The sequence below is a fragment of the Cetorhinus maximus genome, chromosome 13, assembly GCF_964194155.1.
Source record: "Cetorhinus maximus chromosome 13, sCetMax3.hap1.1, whole genome shotgun sequence".
NCBI lineage: Eukaryota > Metazoa > Chordata > Chondrichthyes > Lamniformes > Cetorhinidae > Cetorhinus > Cetorhinus maximus.
The window spans coordinates 70,070,037-70,091,703 of NC_135891.1; the positions used below are offsets into that span (position 1 = coordinate 70,070,037).

The 21,667-nt window shown below is 47.8% G+C and overlaps 2 protein-coding genes across 4 annotated transcripts in view; both read left to right on the plus strand.

The window, feature by feature from the left end:
• The window catches only part of eapp (e2f-associated phosphoprotein), a 503,058-nt gene that overhangs the window by 307,629 nt on the left and 173,762 nt on the right, over window positions 1-21,667 (plus strand). The window lies entirely within an intron of this gene.
• LOC144688675 (dysbindin) overlaps window positions 1-21,667 on the plus strand; it is a 57,749-nt gene that overhangs the window by 1,893 nt on the left and 34,189 nt on the right. The gene's annotated exons all lie outside the window — the stretch shown is intronic.

Genomic DNA, 21,667 nt, shown 5'->3' on the forward strand with positions numbered 1-21,667 from the left:
ATCTAGAAGGACAAGGGCAGCAGACACATGGGAACACCACCACCTGGAAGTTCCCTTCCAAGTCACTCACCATCCTGACTTGGAAATATATCACCGTTCCTTCACTGTCGCTGGGTCAAAATCCAGGAACTCCCTCCCTAACAGCACTGTGGGTGTACCTACACCACATGGACTGCAGCGGTTCAAGAAGGCAACTCACCACCACCTTCTCAAGGGCACCTAGGGATGGGCAATAAATGCCGGCCCAGCCAGCGAAGCTCACATCCCATGAATGAATTTTGAAAAAAACTGGGTAGGTACAGTGCTATAGTGAATGCACTGGGTAGGGACAGTGCTATAGTGAATGCACTGGGTAGGGACAGTGCTATAGTGAATGCACTGGGTAGGGACAGTGCTATAGTGAATGCACTGGGTAGGGACAGTGATATCGTGACTTACACTGGATAGGGACAGTGCTGTAGCGATTACACTGGGTAGAGACAGTGCTATAGTGAATGCACTGGGTAGGGACAGTGCTATAGTCATTACACTGGGTAGGGACAGTGATATAGTGAATGCACTGGGTAGGGACAGTGGTATAGTTATTACACTGGGTCCGGTCAGTGCTATAGTGATTACACTGGATAGGGACAGTGCTATAGTGATTACACTGGGTAGGGGTAGTACTATAGTGAATGCACTGGTATGGACAGTGCTATAGTGATTACACTGGGTCGGGACAGTACTAAGTGATTACACTGTGTAGGGACAGTGCTATAATGATTGGGTGTTATACATAGGGACAGGGCCATGTTGCGGGAGGGAGTGGATAAGACCACTCCTAGTGTGTCGTCATAATTTATGGTGACATGGGGTAAGGTCAGAGTCATACAATGTGTGACAGTAGCTTGGATTCGACAGGGTGATATCTCTATGATGGTGATTGACTTTGTTAAGAAGATAGAAACTTGAGCTGTTCATTAAGTCTCTCAAGCCTGGATAAATTTAAAACTCAGCTTTGAAACATACAGAAGCTCATGAATGCTGGGATGTATTTGTGTGACACTGAGATTATGCTCAATAAGCAATTGTATCTGGCGATTAAGGGACAGAACAGAGTGCTTGGCCTCAATGGCCCTTTACATGAGTGTTATCATGAGCCTGAAGGTGTGTTTAGTGTAAGCAGTGCTGAGCTGCTGATTGATCGCTCCATGCACCTTTCTGCAATTTTGCTCAGACACCAAGATCAGAGCACTAAAGATAATCTACTGTTTTAGGAGGAGCTGGCATGTTTGATGAGGGGCTGATATTGTAAGTGGCTGTCATTCAAGGGGGGTTGAGATGTTTTCCAAGAGGAGCTGACATGATTTAGTGAGATGATATATTTTAGGAAAGTCTGACATGTTTTAGGAAGAACTAGCAGCAGCAAAATTCAATGCCATAATGCTGTAATTTTGGTGTTAAGGGTGTCATTTTGGTCAGGATGTTAGCACATGCACTGGACGTACACAGAATAGGCATATCGTGTCATCGGTCAATGCCAGTTTCACTGCCAGTTTCAAACCTGCCGCTCCAGCTCAGGCCCTCTCTTAAACATACCAACTGAACATGTGTTCAACAACAAAAAGGACCACTTAAAGGGATCATCAACTTTTCTCAGGTCAATTGCTTATTAATTCCAACTGGCTCTCTGTGTTTGTAGAAGTGTTTGGTGGTTTGCACAGTTGTTTAAAGTTGGTGAAGTTGACAGGAAATAGTGCAGTATGTGGAAAAGGGTTTGGTTCTGTCACGACTCACTGAGGATAGTGCGCTGTAATATCAAACCCCACTGCTCCCTGAGCCTTGTCAAATTTGAAAAAGTTTGACCAAATTACCAGATTGCCCCAATTCTACCTAATTGTTTAATTTAGGTTAACAGAATACGAGCACCAGGTTTGCAAACTTGATAAGTAAATAACTGTTTATTGAACAAACTGTCATTAATCAGCAGCAAAAGAAAGAAATATGAACTGCTAACTTCTAACACTATAACTTAAACTGTAGACACACACACACTGCACAAAAAATGGATTTTAAGGGTGGGATAAAACAGTTCAATAGCACCAGTCCGCAGTACAGGATTAGGTGGATTGGTGGATTGATTTTGATCGATGTCTTCCAAATTCCTGTCAGTTCTTGTTGATGACATGAGGTGGTCTTCCAGCACTTTCAGTATTTAGTTCACTGGATGAGAGCTTGCCTTTCAATGTATCTAACAGTGAATTTCCCCTTTTCCTTTTAACAGGGGTTTTCAGAGAGGGAGCAGGTTATAGAGATATAAGGAAAAGAGATTTTAGATGTTTTCTCTTTACAGGCCTGAAGCTTTTTGCTGCACTGTTACCACACAAAACCCTGGTCAGGAGCCAATTAAAATGCTGTTGTCAGGCAGCTCCCTTGGTCCAGGACTCCTTTCCGGCACCATCCTATCTTTCATGGTACACTCTGTTCCAGGACTGCAACATTGTATATATCTCTCACCCTGTTTCAGTGGACATGCCTTTCAACCTGCAACCATTGTAATTCTAATGCACAGTTCAATAGAAAATAAAAAGATATGTCCTTTACAACAGTCCAATCAGAAATAAAAAGATATATTCCTTACAGTTCCAACTTCAAGGGTCTTCCCGGACCACCTGCTCCCAGTCATGGGTGCTGTAGTTACCACTCTGCCTTAACTGGCAACATGAGGGAGAATGAGCAGAGGTAGTACCGAGGAGGACAAGCTGCTGGAAGAGGGAGGAGGTTAATGGGGAGAAGGGCTCTCAGCAGGAAGCCTTATCCACCTCAAATCTTTGGGAGCATTTCTCTTACCTCCACCTAAGCTAGGAGCAGTGTGTACGTTGCCTGTGCTTCACGGAGGAGGTGCTGATAGAAGTCTATCACCTCTTAGAACCAGACCTGAGCCTCAGAGCAGGGCGAGGATGGCACTGCCAGTGTCTGTAAATGTGACTGTAGCCGTGAATTTCTTCATGTTGGGATCCTTCCAGGCTGGCAGCAGAAACGTATCAAACATCTCCCAGTTCACCATCCACTGCTGCATCAGAGAGGTGACAGAGGCTCTTCATACCTGGAGTTCATTGTGTTTACTCTGAATGAGAGAAGCATGTGGAAAGTGTACTGGCTTTGCTGGGATAGTGACTTACCCATGGTACAGGGTGCCAGTGACTGCACACATGTGTCTTTGTGGGCACCACATTTCAATTCTGAGATGTACTATAACCATAAAGATTACCACTCACTGAATGTGCAGTGTGTGTGTGTACCCATACTCAGGACATTGTCTGCTCCCATTGCTTTTTCAGTATCTATCTGGAGGGCGTCCTGGCCCCCTCTGGATAAGGGACCTCTCTACACCTGCACACATCCTGTGAGATCTTTAACACAGTGTCTGGGAACCTTGGAGCCTGCTGTCTGCCCTGTTGCACCATTAGTCAGTGTTCCTTCTGCTCAGAATGTCTTCCCCATCACTTCCTGCTCCTCCAGCAGCCAGAATCCACCTCCTTTTTAAAAGGTGCAGATTATCTCTACTAGTGTAAGCTAGCATTACCAACTTTGCACAAACTTGGGTTGTCAGCTGTGGCACACGCCACTGAATGCTGGACTGCACCCCACAATCACTTTTTGGAATTATCAAATTTTCATCCGATGTGTTTTACAAGGGACTGGCATGTTTTGGGCTGAGCTGGCCCCTTCTGTGTGTGAAAGAGAGGTCGGTACATGTGGAGAATTGGTGCATTTCACATTTTGTACCAGCTCTCCTGCTTTTAGATGCAGGTTCATTGCTATTGTGATGTCAGGCTTACCCACCCCAAGATCACTCTTGTATATCAAAATTTCCAACAATTTCTGGCACTTCTTTTAATTTCATGTCATCTAGAGAGAGACAATTTTGGCAGCTCCAGCTTGATGGGTGCCACTCTGCCAGTGCTGGGCAAGGCAAGGAGATGATGGCCTCCATGAAATACCACAGCTGGTACAGGGATTGAACCCATGCCATTGACATCATGCTGCATTACATCTAACTATCCATCTAGCCAACTGAGCTAACCAATCCCACCCCCTCCACTTCTCTTGATAAGAGTCACCATGTCAGGCCTAGTAGTGAATTGATAAAAGCAAAATACAACAAATACTGGAAATCTGAAATGAAAACAGAAAATGCTGGAAAAACTCAGCAGGTCTGGCAGCATCTGTGGAGAGAGAAACAGATGTACGAGTCTGTATGACCCATCTTCTGTTGTGCTAATAGTGAATTGACTTATTCGCCCCACACATCCCTCTTTAAAGAGTCCAATCTTGGAATTGTCATGGGCTACCATCAGATCAGAAAATCCTTCCGAATCTTTCAGCTATGGCGAGTAGTTGATGTTGCTGTTAGCTCCAGTTTCAAATTCTGTACTGTCTCTCATGGCTCTTTAGCTATTTCAGCATTAGGATTGCTCACTTAAGTTACGCAAAACTGACAGATGTAAAATAAGGAGCAGCAAAACCACAATACAAAGCTCAATTCCAGATGAAAATCGGTATATATTCTCCCCAGAGTTAAACATCTGATCACTTCAATGGATCCAAACTTAATAGGAAACTGTCAGAGATAAAAACAAAAAACTACTGCGGATGCTGGAAATCCAAAACAAAAACAGAATTACCTGGAAAAACTCAGCAGGTCTGGCAGCATCAGCGGAGAAGAAAAGAGTTGACGTTTCGAGTCCTCATGACCCTTCAGCAGAAACTGTCAGACCCTGTCATTAACCTGTGACCTGGCTGCCAATATGTTGGGGCCTTTTGAACTGTATCATTTGCCTGATTAGATGCAGCCAAAACTGATCAAACCAATCAAACCTGGCCATTACTTCCTGCTAAATAAACAAATGGAAGTACAATCTTCCTCACATTAGCTGCATTAATGTAGCAGTCACTAAGCCCAGGCTTGTTTAGTTTTATTGAGGGGTTGTGTTTGGGTGATGGGGGAGGGGGTGTGTTTGGGTGATGGGGGAGGGGGTGTGTTTGGGTGATGGGGGAGGGGGTGTGTTTGGGTGATGGGGAGGGGTTGCGTTTACATGATGGGGGAGGGGGGTTTATATGATTCGTTGTCTGAGTTAACCTGTCCACATGCTGTCTCTACAGCAGGCAGTAATTCTGAACACCTCAGAGTGCAGTACATGATGAGTAATGTGCTCAAGTGCTTCCTCAACCGGGTGGAGAAATTGTTTAGCCAGCAATTTGATTGAAAATAAGTAGGGGACAGTGAATGTAACGCAGCAGGGTGAGTGACAGGAACTTAGAGAGAGTCCAGTACATCCATCATCAAGCACAGATTCCATTCAGTTTCTGACTGAGGCAATGATTGTATTAATGAAACCCAAATCTCATTGTGAATCTAGAAGAGAAAGTATCAGTATGCACCCTCAGTGAGTTATGTCTCGTCTGTGGTTGTTCACTGGTCACACTGTAACACAAAGACTTTCTTTATGTACTGTTGACAAGGCCTTTTTTATTGAAACGTGGGAACATTGCTTCCTGTGATGTGTGCTTGAAGAACCTTGATCCCCAGGTCTCTCTGCCCGTGGTCACTCCTGGCCAGTGACAAACCTGCCCAACATTTGTTTGGTTGGTTAGCCACAAATGGATTAGATGATGATCATTGGTAAGTGTGGATGTCTCCTCTGAATGATGTAGATGCTGGATGTGTATGGGATGCATGAATGGTTTATGAAGGATGTGTCACATTGCCATCTTTATTAATTCCCTTCGTACCCAAAAATCTATCGATCTCTATCTTGGATATATTCAATGACTGTCACATTGCTGTTTGTGGGATCTTGCTGTGTGTAACTTGCCTGTTATATTTATTACATTGCAACAGTAACCACCTCAAATGTACTTCATTTGCTGTAAAGTGTTTTGGGACACTGAAAACATTTTGCAAACACAAATCTTTCTTTTGTCTTATTTATTAATGACTTTGATGACACAATGGGCAGCAATATATCTAAGTTTGCTGATAATGCAGAGATTGCTGACATGGTTATAGTGTAGACAGGAGCACAGATATTGATAGTTAACATGAATGGACTAAACCGTGACTGATGGATTTCAACATTGCTAAGCCTGAGGTCATCACAGAATCATTGAATCATGGAAACTTACAGCACAAAAGGATTTAGAGCCAAAAAGTGAAAGCTCTGGGTATTTTTGAAATAGTGAACAGCAAGAAACATTAGTGGTACAAAGAGCTGTATGGGTCCATAGATCATTAAAATTTAGTAGCCATCAACAAGCAAATAGAGTAAAGGTTTAACTCTAATAAGAGCATACTGAGCATGTGCAAAAGAAGCCATATCACACTAATGTCACTCACTGAGTGAGGATGTCTGAACAGCATCTCCGAGGGTAGCTCTAGTGATATGTTAGTCGTGTTTAACCTTTGTAAATAGTTAGCATGTAAATAAATGTTTTTGAACAAAGACCTTCGCTTTCAGTGGGATCTCTTCTAGAATAGAAGCTAATGACTCCTGAAACAAACCCATGATAACAGAAACTCCTCTCAGTTTTTTAGTGGTGTGGCCTATTCACTTAAGTGCGCAAGACGTTGAAATCTTTTGGATGGCAACTTAAAAAGGCCGGCTTGTATGGGCCTGCACTGGAACATCTAGGGTGCTGTGAGGTTTCGCAGTTTAGAGGGAATATTGGCGATCAAATACAAAAAAAATCAAAAACACTGATAGACTGTTAGCATTTACCAATAAAGGCCCAGCACACTCTAGTTGGGCTGAATGGCCTGTTTCTGTGCTGTACATAATATGTAAAAGAGAGAGTGTTTTTCTATAAAGCCCTTTTTAGACAACATCTGGAGGACAGTTTACAGTTTTGGACATTGCAGCTTGAAAAAGAGTCCAGCACAGATTCCCCAGAATGTTACTAGGGCTCCAAGGGCTACATTGGAGGAGAGATTACAAAAAACAGGCTTGTAACTCTGGGATAGAAGGTTAAAGTGGGGATCTGATTGAGCTTTTATTCAGATTTTGAAAGGAATTGATAGGGTACAGAGGGTTTTTTTCTGCTGATGAGGGAGTCTAGGACAAGGGTACATAACCTTAAAATTAGAGCCAGGCCATTCAGGAGCGAGATTAAGGAGCACTATTCATGCAAAGGATGGTACAAGTGTGGAACTCGCTCCCAAAAAATGTAGCAGATGCTAGTTCAATTAATACATTTAAACCTGAGATTGATAAACTTTTGTTAATGGGTAGATGGAAGTTAGGATATAAATCAGCCATGATCTTGTTCAATTCCTCCAGGCTTGATGGGCTGAAAGGCCTCTTCCTGTTCCTAGCCTTCTCTGCAGGACCCACTGAACAAACTCAACTCTACATCAGTTTGAGACTTTTAAATACGGACAGGCTTTCTTAGGTTTGAATAACTGCCAGATATATTAAAAGTAATTGTGAATGAGACAAGTGCAGCCAATCACAGAATGGGTTTTTATTAATGTAGCTTGGTCTTTTCCTCCAGTCTTTCAGTTTGAAAATAACAGTTTAATGGTGTTGCAGCATTTGTATTGTGTTAATGTAGCAGCTGGATTTTAAAATCCTTCTTATGACTTGTGATTGAGTTAAGAGATCCTCTTTTGAGCTAAAAATACTTAAGGTGGAATTTTGCACCCCTCCCACCAGCAGGTTTGTAGGCCGGGGGTGGGGGGAGACATTAAATTCTCGGGGTTGGATTCTCGCCGGGCTCACACCCACGGGACCTCTCTGCAATTTTACAGTGGGACAGGCAGGGCCCAGGCCAGCCTGCCTGCCCTTGCCCCAAATGAGGCACTTTTGTGGCCAATTAATGACAACTTAATGGTTGTTTCACCTCAGGTCTTAATTTTCAGGCTGGCGAGAGTTCAGGGATTGGGGGGGGGAAACGAGGAAAGTCTCCCTGCTCGGGCCTTGGGCTGGAAGGAGGAGGGTGTCTCCATTAATAGCTTCCTTTCAATTTTGGGCTCCCCACCCACAATGTCTGGTCACGGCAGGTGCTTCCTACTCCTCCCCATGCCCCGGCCTCCCCACCAACACCCCTACCCCATTCTGCCCATGCCCCTGGGCCTCACCTCCCCTCCCCGCCCTGAAACCCCCATACTTGCCCGCTCCTGGACTCTCAGGACTTGGACTCCGGGGACTGTTTGTAATGCTAGCCCTGTCCACTGCAGCTTTCGGCGTTGCTGGGAATAGACAGCTGCCGGCCAATCAGACTGGCCGCCAGCTTTCTGAGGCGGGACTTTCTCCTGATTGAGGGGTGGAATCCCCCCCTCCAGCTAATTAATGCTGCTTGGAGCGTTAAAAGGCTGCGAGGCAGCCCAGATCGGCGGTGATGCGTTCTCCACTGACTCTTCAGGTGGCTGCGTGGGAAACCCCGTCATCCTAAAAAACCTGGCCTTAATTTCTGTCATCACAATGTCACAACAAATTCTGCAGCCAATTGTTGCACGCGTAGGACAATGGGCTCTGACAAGGAAGCCGTGAGGGAGGACATTAGAAAAGCGAGCATGGGAAAGCAGCATTTACAACAGCAGCTTGCATTTATATACCTTTAAGCATCCTAAGCTGTTTCTCAGGTGTGCAACTAAAGAAAATTTGACACCGAGCCACATATGGCGATATTATGGCAGATGACCAAAAGGTTGGCCAAACAGATATAAGGAGCCTCTTAAAAGAGGAGAGAGGTGGAGAGGCAGAGAGGTGTAGGGAGGGAAATCCAGAGCTAGGGGCCTAAGGCAGCTGTCAGCAGGACTACCGATGATGGAGCAGTTAAAATTGAGGACGCAATAGAGGCCAGAATTAGAAGATTCGAAATACCTTGCAGGGTTGTGGGAGGGAGATTATGGAGATAGGGAGATGTAAGACCATGGAGGGATTCGTAAATGAGGAAGAGAATTTTAAGACCTCTCCTGAAATTTGGACTCCGATATAAAACAGCTTCATAATCTGTTGAAGGTTATGGGAAGGAATTCTAAAACTGCCTCAAGCGTGTCTTTCACTTTGGTGAAATGTTCAATATCAATAAACATGAGTTAAAAATTAGAAATTTAAGAGTGAGAAGTCTATTCAGGTCATTAAAGTTTCATCAAGTTGTAAAATGAGTTACCAGAGAAGGACACTGAAGCAGACAACAGGTCAAAGATATGAAGCTGTTTTTACATTCCTGTATTACCAAGCTGCAGAATTTTCCCGTTGGTATGCAGGGGTGGGCCCTGCATGTCTGCGCGTAAAATGACGCACGGTGACATTGGGAGAGCGTCCCAATGTCACCGCGCACCATCGTGATATTTTGTTGGGCAGACCCGCAATGATGTCCAATGCATGCTCGCCATTAATTAACGGGCCACTTAAAGCCCTTGATTCACCAATCGACATTGATTTTTCAGCGTCCGTGCAATCTTCGGGTCGGTACACGAGCTCAATGGGCAGGCGGGTTGAACACATTTATATAAACCTCATCCACGGGTGGGATAAGAGGGCTCACTGGGGTCACGAGTGTGCACAGCCGAGTATTTATTTTTCAAAGTTTTTGAAACTTGCCTGTGTGACCCCAGCTGCTTTGTCTGAACTCTTAGCCTTCAGGTCAGCACTCTGCGGTGAGGAATCTTTTTTGGGCCTCCAGGTTTCAGGAAGCCTTCCCTTAGCCTGGGAATGGGAGCTGAACTGTCCACTGGAGGCAGCTCCTCTGAGGAGGAAGGGAGGGCTAGAAGGGGGAGGAGGCCAGGAGTGCACATTCAGCCTCCAGGGGAGCCACCTTTGGGAGTACAGGCGCAGGCACAAGGGGCGCAGGGCCAAGAGGTTGTCCAAGGTGCAAGGGTCTGCAGAAGACGCCACTATCCTGCTGCCAGGATATACAGGCGGCGAAGCAGTTACCTCAATATGTCTGAGGTGCAATGCCGAAGGAGGCTCCGACTGTCAAGGGAGACAGTCAACTACATCTGTCAGATGATTGGGCCTGAGATCTCCCCTAACTGTGTGGGTAGACACCCCATGCCAGTGGCTCTGAAGCTCACAGTTGCCCTCAACGTCTGTGCCTCTGGCTCCTTCTGGGGCTCGGTGGGTGATCTTTGCTGTGTCTCCCAATCAGCTGTCCACACTTGTGTCAAGCAGGTTACAGACACTGTGTTCAGGCATGCATTGACCTTCATCCACTTCCGTTAGGACAAGGCAAGTCAGACACAGCGAACCAGAGGCTTCGCAATTACTGGCTTCCCCCGCATCATGGGTGGAATAGACTGCACACGTGGCCATCAAGGCGCCAGCAGGTGAGCCCGGTGCCTTCGTCAACAGGAAGGGCTTCCAATCCATGAACGTGCAGATAGTGTGTGATCACAGGATGCTGATTTTACAAGTCTGTGCAAGGTACCCAGGCAGCTCCCACGACACCTACACCTACACCCTCAGACACACCCGGGTGCCGAGTATCTTCAGTGCTCCGGCCCGGCTGTATGGATGGCTGCTGGGTGACAAGAGCTATCCCCTCAGAAGGTGGCTCATGATGCCTCTCCGCCATTCAAAACAGAAGCTGAGCAGCGGTACAATAGGAGCCACGCCTCCACAAGGGCTGTGGTGGAGGGAGCCATCAGTCTTCTCAAGATGCGCTTCCGATGCCTGGACCATTCAGGGGGCACTCCAGTACCCCCCAGGTTGTGTGTTGGTGATAGTGGTTGCATGCTGCGCTCCCCACAATCTTGCGCTGGAAAGGGGGTCACTGTGGACGATGAAGATGTAGACACTGGCTACGGCTGCACACGATGAGTCCAGCAGTGAGTCTGAGGATGAGCACACACAGGGAAATGCTGAGGGGGTAGATGATGACCCGGGCGTACTCCAGGGAGGCAGGGACACCCGGGAGGCTTTAATCCAATGAACCTTCAGCTAGCATAGCACAGGTGGATCACCAGGACAAGCCTGGGCTGTAGGCTCCATACTCGGCACCTAAGTGCAAAATCTGCCAGATTAGGAACAGTAACTAAGGGCCTTGTTATTAAAGCTGAATATCCAACAAAACACTCATAACATTTTTGGAAACCATACACCTCCAGAAGAAAAGAGGCATCCTCAGCCATGGTGACATATCTGAATTTAATATGTCCAGCAAACAAAGTTATGCAAAAAAAAAGACAACAGTGTTACAAATCAGAACAAATCATAAGGACCTCATCTCAGGCCAACACAAAAGCACCAGTGAGAAACCTGGGGTGTACCTAAGGTGCCTTATGTTTATGTTTACGGGTGCTACATCTTGGTGCCACCCCATCGCTCGGAGTGGCTTCTGAGACAGCCTGCTGACTCTGCTGTCCTGGTGGCCTCGATGACCTTGGCGGTCGTCCTCTGCAGGTGGATGGTTTCCAAAAATATTATGAGTGTTTTGTTGGACATTCAGTTTTATTAACAAGACCCTTAGTTACTTTGCTGGCCCCACCTGGGAGGGAGTGGCCAGTTCCACAGCTGGCATCTCCCCAGTCGTCGCAGCCTCAATTGGTGCAACGGTCACTGGCAGAGGGGCGGAGGAGCTGCTGCCCTCATCCAGAGCGCCCTGAGAGGTGCCCGCAGAGACAGCAGTTGCTGCTGCACCGATGTGAGGTCGCTTTAGACCTCCCTGCTCACCGTGGATGGATGGGCACCGAGCTGGGAAAATTGATGCCCAGACCATCTCCCATACTGGCACTGACCAGCTGAGGTTATTGCTGATGTGAGGGCTTGCTGGTCTGAGCTCATCCCCAGGAAGCCCTGGCAGGTCTCCTGGAGGAGCCTCTCCACGAGAGTCATCACGGAGGACGCATGGCGCATGGACATGTGGCTCATTGCTTCGGCGAGCGTCTGCCTAGACTACTCCACCACGGAGACCAAGCCAAGCATAGCCTTATGATTCTCCCCCAGATGCTCCCGCACACCCGGCCGCATTTCCTGCCCCTGCTGCGTCGCGGACGACTCCAGAGGCACATCATCAGGCACCGACTGACCATGTGCCTGGTCCCCTGCAGTCCTCCGACTGCTGGCGCCATGGGCCCTCTCTGTCTCTGCCAGCTCCTCCAGCAACTGTGAAGTGCCCTCACCGCTGTGCCCCAGGACACTAGCCAATGTTCTTATTCCCACCAATGTGCTAGTATCTGCGCTGGTGCCTGCCTGGCAGAGATGGTGTGATGCTGGTGAGACTTCAGACCCCTCAGGTGTGAGAGGGGGCCTCTGCTGCTCCTTCTCCCGGCCCTGCTCCGATGATGCTGAAAGGAAGAACAAGGACAGTGGATCAGTTAACGTGGAGACAATGACAAAGTCCATCCCTATCCCCTGGATCATTACGTGCTCATCCTTCCATAACCAATGGTCAAGCCATGATGCAAAATTAAATCAATTCAGCACTGCCATGGCTGTTGGGAGAACAATGCTGACCTCACTGCTGGGCATACATACTTGGCCGTGGCACCCCAGCCTCACCAGCACCAGTGGGCCTGGGCGCATGTCACCTCTCCAGATCCAGGGCCTCCTGCTCGAAGCGGCTAAGAGTGGCGATCAGGCCACCGCCAGTCCTCACACACTCTGCCGCGTTATAAGCATTCTTCTCCTGAAAATGAGAGACGAGCATTGATTAGTGCAAATTGCACATGGACTCTCTTCGCGCACGGCCCACCCCAACCAGAGTGGCCAATATCAGGGCTTCAGAGCCTCCTCACTCTGCTGCTGCCGAACACTCACACAAAGGCCTGTTCCCCACCCCATGGACACATGCTGCTTATGTCACATTAGGCGCCACATGTGCCTCCTTGCTATGGAAGGATATACCGAGTACGTGGAACGCAGAGCGCAGTAGATGGTTTGTTGCCACGCCACCTTGAAGCTCCCCTCCCAGCATGTCATCACCCTGACTTGGACATGTCCTGGAGTTTCAGCACTGCGCCGAGGTACAGCTCCTCCAGGCTGCCCCCAAAACAGTCATGTGGGCCTCAGTGTGCCACTTGCTGCGGGTGCAGAACCCACCTCTTCACCGCCCTCTCAGGGTGACCTCAGAGTGGGCAATATCTGCTGGCTCAGTCAGAGAAGGACACATTCCATCAATGATTCAATGCAGTCACTGCACTCAGACTCGGGGGCAGGAGGAAGGAGGGCAGCAGGGGGGTAAGCCAATCCTGCTGGGTTCAATGACCAATGCCGACATGGTACTCACCCTGCCAGAGCGCATCAAGTCGTTGAAGCGCTTGCAGTACTGGATCCAGGTGCGCCGCACCACGTCGTGGGAGCTCACCACCTCCACCACCTCCTCCCAGGCATGTTTCATCATGTGGGGGGGTGGTGGTGGGGCCGCCTCCTCCTCCTCCTCCTCCTCCTCCTCCTCACCCCGTCCTGGGGAACCAGCACTCCCTGCCGTGCTGCCACCTCCTCGAGGAGGGCAGCAAGGCAGTGTTCTGAGAAATGAGGGTACACTGGCGGCCCCCCCGCTCCAGCCTGGCCTACCCCGATGGCCTACCCTCCAGACTTGCATGAACTTCATTGCCCCTCTGCACAGCCCCTCGCCCAGCCATTGTGAGCAGCCTTTCCGAGGCTGCCAGGCCTTCCTTTGTACCGGCAGCTGGGTCGCCATTGAATCCAGCGGCCTGAGCACGCCCACCGCCGCCTGCCCACTCCTGCCAACCAGAAAATTCAGCCCCAAGTGTGTGTAAGTCTCACCCAGTCAGCAGCTACACTGACACTGATTGTCAGAATCACAGAATCACACAGTGCAGAAGAGGCCCTTCGGCCCATCAAGTCTGCACCGACATGTGAGAAACACCTGACCTACCTACCTAATCCCCTATACCAGCACTTGGCCCATAGCCTTGAATGTTATGACTTGCCAAGTGCTCATCGAGGTACTTTTTAAAGGATGTGAGGCAACCCGCCTCCACCACCCTCCCAGGCAGTGCATTCCAGGCCGTCACCATCCTCTGGGTTAAAAAAAAGTTTTTCCTCACATCCCCCCTAAACCTCCTGCCCCTCACCTTGAACTTATGTCTCCTCGTGACTGACCCTTCAACTAAGGGGAACAGCTGCTCTCTATCCACCCTGCCCATACACCAGACAGAACCAAACAGAGCCTGGCAGAGCATAAGAGTGCCAAACTGAGCCTGGCAGAGCCAAAGTGAGCCAGGCAGAGCTAAACAGAGCCAAGCAGACCCTGTCTGAGCCAAGCAGACCTTGTCTGAGCCAAGCAGACCCTGTCTGAGCCAAGCAGACCCTGTCTGAGCCAAGCAGACCTTGTCTGAGCCTGGCAGAGCCAAACAGAGCCTGGCAGAACAAAACAGAGCCTGGCAGCACTAAACAGAGCCAAGAAGAGCATGTCACAGCCAAACTGAGCCTGGCAGAGCCAAACAGAGCCAAGCAGAGCCTGGCAGAGCCAAACATAGCCAGGCAGAGCCTGGCAAACCCAAACAGAGCAAACAGAGCCAAAAAGAGCCAAACTGAGCCTGGCGGAGCCAAACAGTGCCTAAAAGAGCCTGGCAGGGCCTGACAAAGCCAAACAGAGCCTGGCAGAGCCAAACAGAGCCTGGCAGAGCCAAACAGAGCCTGGCAGAGCCAAACAGAGCCTGGCAGAGCCAAACAGATCCTGGCAGAGCCAAACAGAGCCTGGCAGCACCAAACAGAGCCAAGAATAGCATGTCACAGCCAAACTGAGCCTGGCAGAGCCAAGCAGAGCCTGGCAGAGCCAAACATAGCCAGGCAGAGCCTGGCAAACCCAAACAGAGCCAATACGGAGCCAAACTGAGCCTGGCAGAGCCAAACAGGGCAAAGCAGAGCCAAATAGAGCCAAACAGAGCCTGGCAGAGCTCTGATTGAGATCAGGAGTTAAGTCAGGCCTCTAAAGCTACTGGTTGTATGAGACTGGAAGGTTGGAGGCAGCAGCCCTAATGTCAAGTAGTCCAATACTAAAAGGACTATCACTGGGTCTCTGGAGGGAAAACCTGAGGAGATGGTGAGAAGATGAAGCTGACGTTGGATAAAGGGTTACGTCTTCTTCATACTCCAAAATGCTTTGCCCTCCTTACACCACTTCAAAACCATAAACAAATAAACCATCCATTACCAATTAATTGTCCCATTTGAAAGGGGTACTATTACCCCACTGTAACAAAAATAAAATCTTTAAAGGAAATTTCTCAACTTCAATTAACAAAACGTTCCCAAGGTTGGTGATGGACTCCAGCCCATCGACACCTTCCTCAAGTGTAGCAGTGAGCACTGCATGCTGCCTCGCTATACAACCGCAGAAGAGAGTCATGATCCCCTCAACCACCCGCTGGGCCTGGACATCTTAATGACTGCCTTGACCAGGCCCAGGAGCAGACCAATGAGGAGGTCTCCTGATCTGCCTGGTCTCCTCTGCACTGGGTGGTCAAAGGTCAGGAGCGTGGGACCAAAGTGCAACCAGGAATTGAGGAGCAGTCCCTTTAGATAATGGAAGAGAGGCTGTAACCTCACATACTGTATAAATACAAAACACCGATTCCTCCAGGCTGCAGGAATTACAGGCAGCCCAGGAGTCTGTGAATCGACTAAACACTTTATTGCACAGGGCTGCAGTGAGTAACACCCTTCTCGCCAAATCCCCGATGAACACAAAGAGCTCTCCCCCATAGAGAGCCCTCCAATGGGTTTCATCTCCTTAAAGCTTCAGAGTGCTGTTACATGCTGATGTGCCAGCACTCATGATGACACACTCAAAAGAAAGATATAGGGTAGGATTTTTAGGTCAGTGTGCAGGTGTGATCGGCAGGCCTGGGAGGAGCTGCGAAATGGACCACCACCCGCGATCGGCTGCTAACCGCGGTTTCACACTGGCCGGCGGCCAGCCAGCATGAAGTGCGCGCTGGAATGGGGGCGGGAGGAGGTTGGGCGCTGACGTGGGCATGGGCGAGCACTGAATGAAAGCTCTCTCAAGACAGAGAGCTGCCTCAGGGAGCTGAAGAATTCAAAAGTATTGAATAAAGATTTTAAAATCAGAACAAAAATGTCCAAGCGTCACAATCAGCCGCCTGAACATATACATTGAAAAATTCTGTCCATAGATTTTTATTTTAATTTAACAATGGAAACCTCATCCCGCCTTTGGATGAGGTTTCATGAAAAATGCAAAGGCCGCCTGGCCAATTCGCCCATCAGCCAACCTCAAGGATGGACGGAGCACGAAAAATCGGGGACAATTACAACTTTAATGGGCTTAAATGTTGTCTTAGTTGTTGATGGGCGGGATGATGTCGGGACGCTCACCTGATGTCATCACGCGCTATTTTACGCTCGAGCAGGTCAGGCGCATGCCCGCATGCTGAGCTGAGAATTCTCCCCATAATTCTAAAACCCTGCTCACAATCCTCGGGAATCCCAAAGCACATACAGAGTTAATGAGGTACTTTTTGAAGTGTAGTCACTGTTGTAATTCAGCAACCAATATGCACACAGCAAGATCCCACCAATAGCAATGTGAAAATGACCAGATAATCTGTTTTTGCGATGTTAATTGAGGGTTACTGGCCAGTATATGGGGATAACTCCCCTGCTCTTCTTCAAAACAGTCCATCCTCCTGAGAGGGCTGACGGGGCCTCAAGTTAATGACTCATCTGAAAGACATTGCAGCACTCCATCAGTAATGCACTGGATTGTCAGTCTACATTATGTGCCCATCTCTTTGGAATGAGACTTAAACCCATGACCTTTGTCTCAGGGACAAGAGTGTTACCATTGAGCCATGACTGACCACTCTCTGCTGCCTGACTGCAGTCAAGAGGCCCTGTTTCATGGGTGTCCTGATCTGCTGTTAAAACAACACCGCCTATGCCATGCTCTGCTAAATGTGCTGTGCTGCTTCAGGGAGGGTGTTCAGAATAGCACTGGACTGGCCCAGTGTCAAAATCATTAATCTTTGAGAACTTTAAAGCGGGTACATCAATACCAAAGTCAGGCAATCCATACATCCATGAACAGGGAATTCCATTCACATACACAGGGACCAGATCAAACTCCAGTGTGCCTGTAGAAGACCAGCGGCAGATTCAACCCTTCAAGATGAGGGCGAGGCAGGATCTGGACTGTCCTGAGCAACCATGAAAAAGGGTGGAGAGTGAGTCAGCTCAGCTGTCTCACTGACTGCTGTTCCTGTTCATGACTGGCAAAGTGTTTAAATTCTGTACAATCCCATACAGCCCAGTACAGTAAACAATGAAGTCAAACACATTCCTTCCAGCTGAAATCAGAGAGTGTCAAAAGCACAAGACACAGGCCAGATTATCAACAACCCACAGCAGGTATATAACAGGCCAGATTATCAACAACCCACAGCAGGTATATAACAGGCCAGATTATCAACAACCCACAGCAGGTATATAACAGGCCAGATTATCAATAACCCACAGCAGGTATATAACAGGCCAGATTATCAACAACCCACAGCAGGTATATAACAGGCCAGATTATCAATAACCCACAGCAGGTATATAACAGGCCAGATTATCAACAACCCACAGCAGGTATATAACAGGCCAGATTATCAATAACCTGTAGCAAAGGGTAACAGGCTATATTATCAATAACCCACAACAGGAGTGTAACAGGCCAGATTAACAATAACCCACAGCGGGAGTGTAATAGGCCAGATTAACAATAGCCCACAGCGGGAGTGTAACAGGCCAGATTAACAATAGCCCACAGCAGGAGTGTAACAGGCCAGATTAACAATAGCCCACAGCAGGAGTGTAACAGGCCAGATTAACAATAGCCCACAGCAGGAGTGTAACAGGCCAGATTAACAATAACCCACAACAGGAGTGTAACAGGCCAGATTAACAATAGCCCACAGCAGGAGTGTAACAGGCCAGATTAACAATAACCCACAACAGGAGTGTAACAGGCCAGATTAACAATAGCCCACAGCAGGAGTGTAACAGGCCAGATTAACAATAACCCACAACAGGAGTGTAACAGGCCAGATTAACAATAACCCACAACAGGAGTGTAACAGGCCAGATTAACAATAACCCACAACAGGAGTGTAACAGGCCAGATTAACAATAGCCCACAGCAGGAGTGTAACAGGCCAGATTAACAATAGCCCACAGCAGGAGTGTAACAGGCCAGATTAACAATAGCCCACAGCGGGAGTGTAACAGGCCAGATTAACAATAGCCCACAGCAGGAGTGTAATAGGCCAGATTAACAATAGCCCACAGCGGGAGTGTAACAGGCCAGATTAACAATAGCCCACAGCGGGAGTGTAACAGGCCAGATTAACAATAGCCCACAGCGGGAGTGTAATAGGCCAGATTAACAATAGCCCACAGCAGGAGTGTAATAGGCCAGATTAACAATAGCCCACAGCAGGAGTGTAATAGGCCAGATTAACAATAGCCCACAGCAGGAGCGTAATAGGCCAGATTAACAATAGCCCACAGCGGGAGTGTAACAGGCCAGATTAACAATAGCCCACAGCAGGAGTGTAACAGGCCAGATTAACAATAGCCCACAGCAGGAGTGTAATAGGCCAGATTAACAATAGCCCACAGCAGGAGTGTAACAGGCCAGATTAACAATAACCCACAACAGGAGTGTAACAGGCTAGATTAACAATAACCCACAACAGGAGTGTAACAGGCCAGATTAACAATAGCCCACAGCAGGAGTGTAACAGGCCAGATTAACAATAACCCACAGCAGGAGTGTAACAGGCCAGATTAACAATAGCCCACAGCGGGAGTGTAACAGGCCAGATTAACAATAGCCCACAGCAGGAGTGTAATAGGCCAGATTATCACTAACCCACAGTAGGAGTGTAACAGATGATATTATCAATAGACTACAGCAGGGTGTAACAGGCCAGATGATCAATAACCCACAACAGGAGTGTAACAGGCCATATTATCAATAGCCCACAGCAGGAATGTAACAGGCCAGATTATCAATACCCCACAGCGGGAGTGTAACAGGCCAGATTATCAATAACCCACAGCCGGAGTGTAACACGTCAGATTATCAATAACCCACAGCAGGAGTGTAACAGGCCAGATTATCAATAACCCACAGCGGGAGTGTAACAGGCCAGATTATCAATAACCCACAGCAGGAGTGTAACTGGCCAGATTATCAATAACCCACAGCAGGAGTGTAACAGGCCAGATTATCAATAACCCACAGCCGGAGTGTAAACGTCAGATTATCAATAACCCACAGCAGGAGTGTAACAGGCCAGATTATCACTAACCCACAGCGGGTGTGTAACAGGCCAGATTGTCAATAACTCACAGGAGAAATATTCCATTTCCTTTGGCACTTCCTGCAGCTTCTATCGGACAGTACTACCAGTTCAGCTATTGACTTGTCTATCAGGGTGGCTGATTTACTACCACTGAATTACTCAAATTGATTTTTATTACATGGGTTTCCAAGATTTTTACCAATATTTTGTGGATCGTATTAATCTCTCGATTAATAATAATGGGCACTGATTCAATGTTTTTATCATATGGTATTATGCAGGGCCAGTGCTTTGGTGTCTGTATTCTGCGATTATGCTCACCTTTCCATAGAAACTGCAGTACAATGTTCCAGTCCTGAGCTTGGCTCTGACCATCATTACAGGAAGGAAGTGATCACACTCAAGAGGTACATGGGAGATTTACAAGAGTGTTGCCTGGTCTGGAGAACTTTATCAATGAGGAAAGGCTGGGGTTGTTTTCTTTGTTACCGAGTAGACAGACGAGAGATTTAATTGAGTGTATAAAAATACAAAGGGCCTAGACAGAGTGGATAGGAAGGACCTATTAGCAGATATTTCAATAACCAGGGGGCAGAGATTTAAAGTAATTGGTGGAAAGAGTAGAGGGGAATTGAGGGGTAATTTTTTTCCCCAGAGGGTGGTGGGGGTCAGGAACTTACTGACTGAAAGGGTTGTAGAGGCAGAAATGCTCATCACATTTTTTTTTAAATGTTTTAAATATTTTTTTATACTTGGCTAAGCACTTGAAGTGCTGGAATCTACAATTATGGACTGTGGACCAAGAGCTGGAAACTGAGATTAGGTTGGATTGCTCTTTTTCAGACAGCACAGACTCTGTAGGCCGAATGGACTCCTCTTTATGGCATAAATGTTCTATGCTTCTATATTTCTATAATGACCAATTGTCTGATCCCAGCTCCAGCTCGGCTCATTCTTGAAGTTAACCAGTAATGTGTGCTGGTGTATTGGTGTGTTCATGTGCTGCATTTGTGATTCAGAGACAGCATGCTGTCAGAACAAGTACAACAGCACCAACATACAATAATTCAGCACATCATTACAACACACTACAGCACCAACAAGTCAGCACATCATTACAACACACTACAGCACCAACACGCAGCAAGCCAGCACATCATTACAACACACTACAGCACCAACACGCAGCAAGCCAGCGCATCATTACAACACACTACAGCACCAACACGCAGCAAGCCAGCACATCATTACAGCACACTACAGCACCAACATGCAGCAAGCCAGCGCATCATTACAACATACTACAGCACCAACACGCAGCAAGCCAGCACATCATTACAACACACTACAGCACCAACACGCAGCAAGCCAGCACATCATTACAACACACTACAGCACCAACATGCAGCAAGCCAGCGCATCATTACAACACACTACAGCACCAACACGCAGCAAGCCAGCACATCATTACAACACACTACAGCACCAACATGCAGCACATCATTACAACACACTACAGCACCAACACGCAGCAAGCCAGCACATCATTACAACACACTACAGCACCAACAAGCTAGCACATCATTACAACACACTACAGCACCAACAAGTCAGCACGTCATTACAACACACTACAGCACCAACACGCAGCAAGCCAGCACATCATTACAACACACTACAGCACCAACGTGCAGCAAGCCAGCACATCATTACAACACACTACAGCACCAACACGCAGCAAGCCAGCACATCATTACAACACACTACAGCACCAACAAGCCAGCGCATCATTACAACACACTAGAGCACTAACACACAACAAGCCAGCGCATCATTACAACACACTACAGCACCAACACACAACAAGCCAGCGCATCATTACAACATACTACAGCACCAACACACAACAAGCCAGTGCATCATTACAACACACAACAGCACCAACACACAACAAGCCAGCGCATCATTACAACACACTACAGCACCAACACACAATAAGCCAGCGCATCATTACAACACACTACAGCACCAACACACAACATGCCAGCGCATCATTACAACACACTACAGCACCAACACACAACATGCCAGCGCATCATTACAACACACTACAGCACCAACACAACAAGCCAGCGCATCATTACAACACACTACAGCACCAACACACAATAAGCCAGTGCATCATTACAATGCACTACAGCACCAACACACAACAAGCCAGCGCATCATTACAACACACTACAGCACCAACACACAACATGCCAGCGTACCATGACAACACACTACAGCACCAACACACAACAAGCCAGCGCATCATTACAACACACTACAGCACCTACACACAACAAGCCAGCGCATCATTACAACACACTACAGCACCAACACACAACATGCCAGCGCATC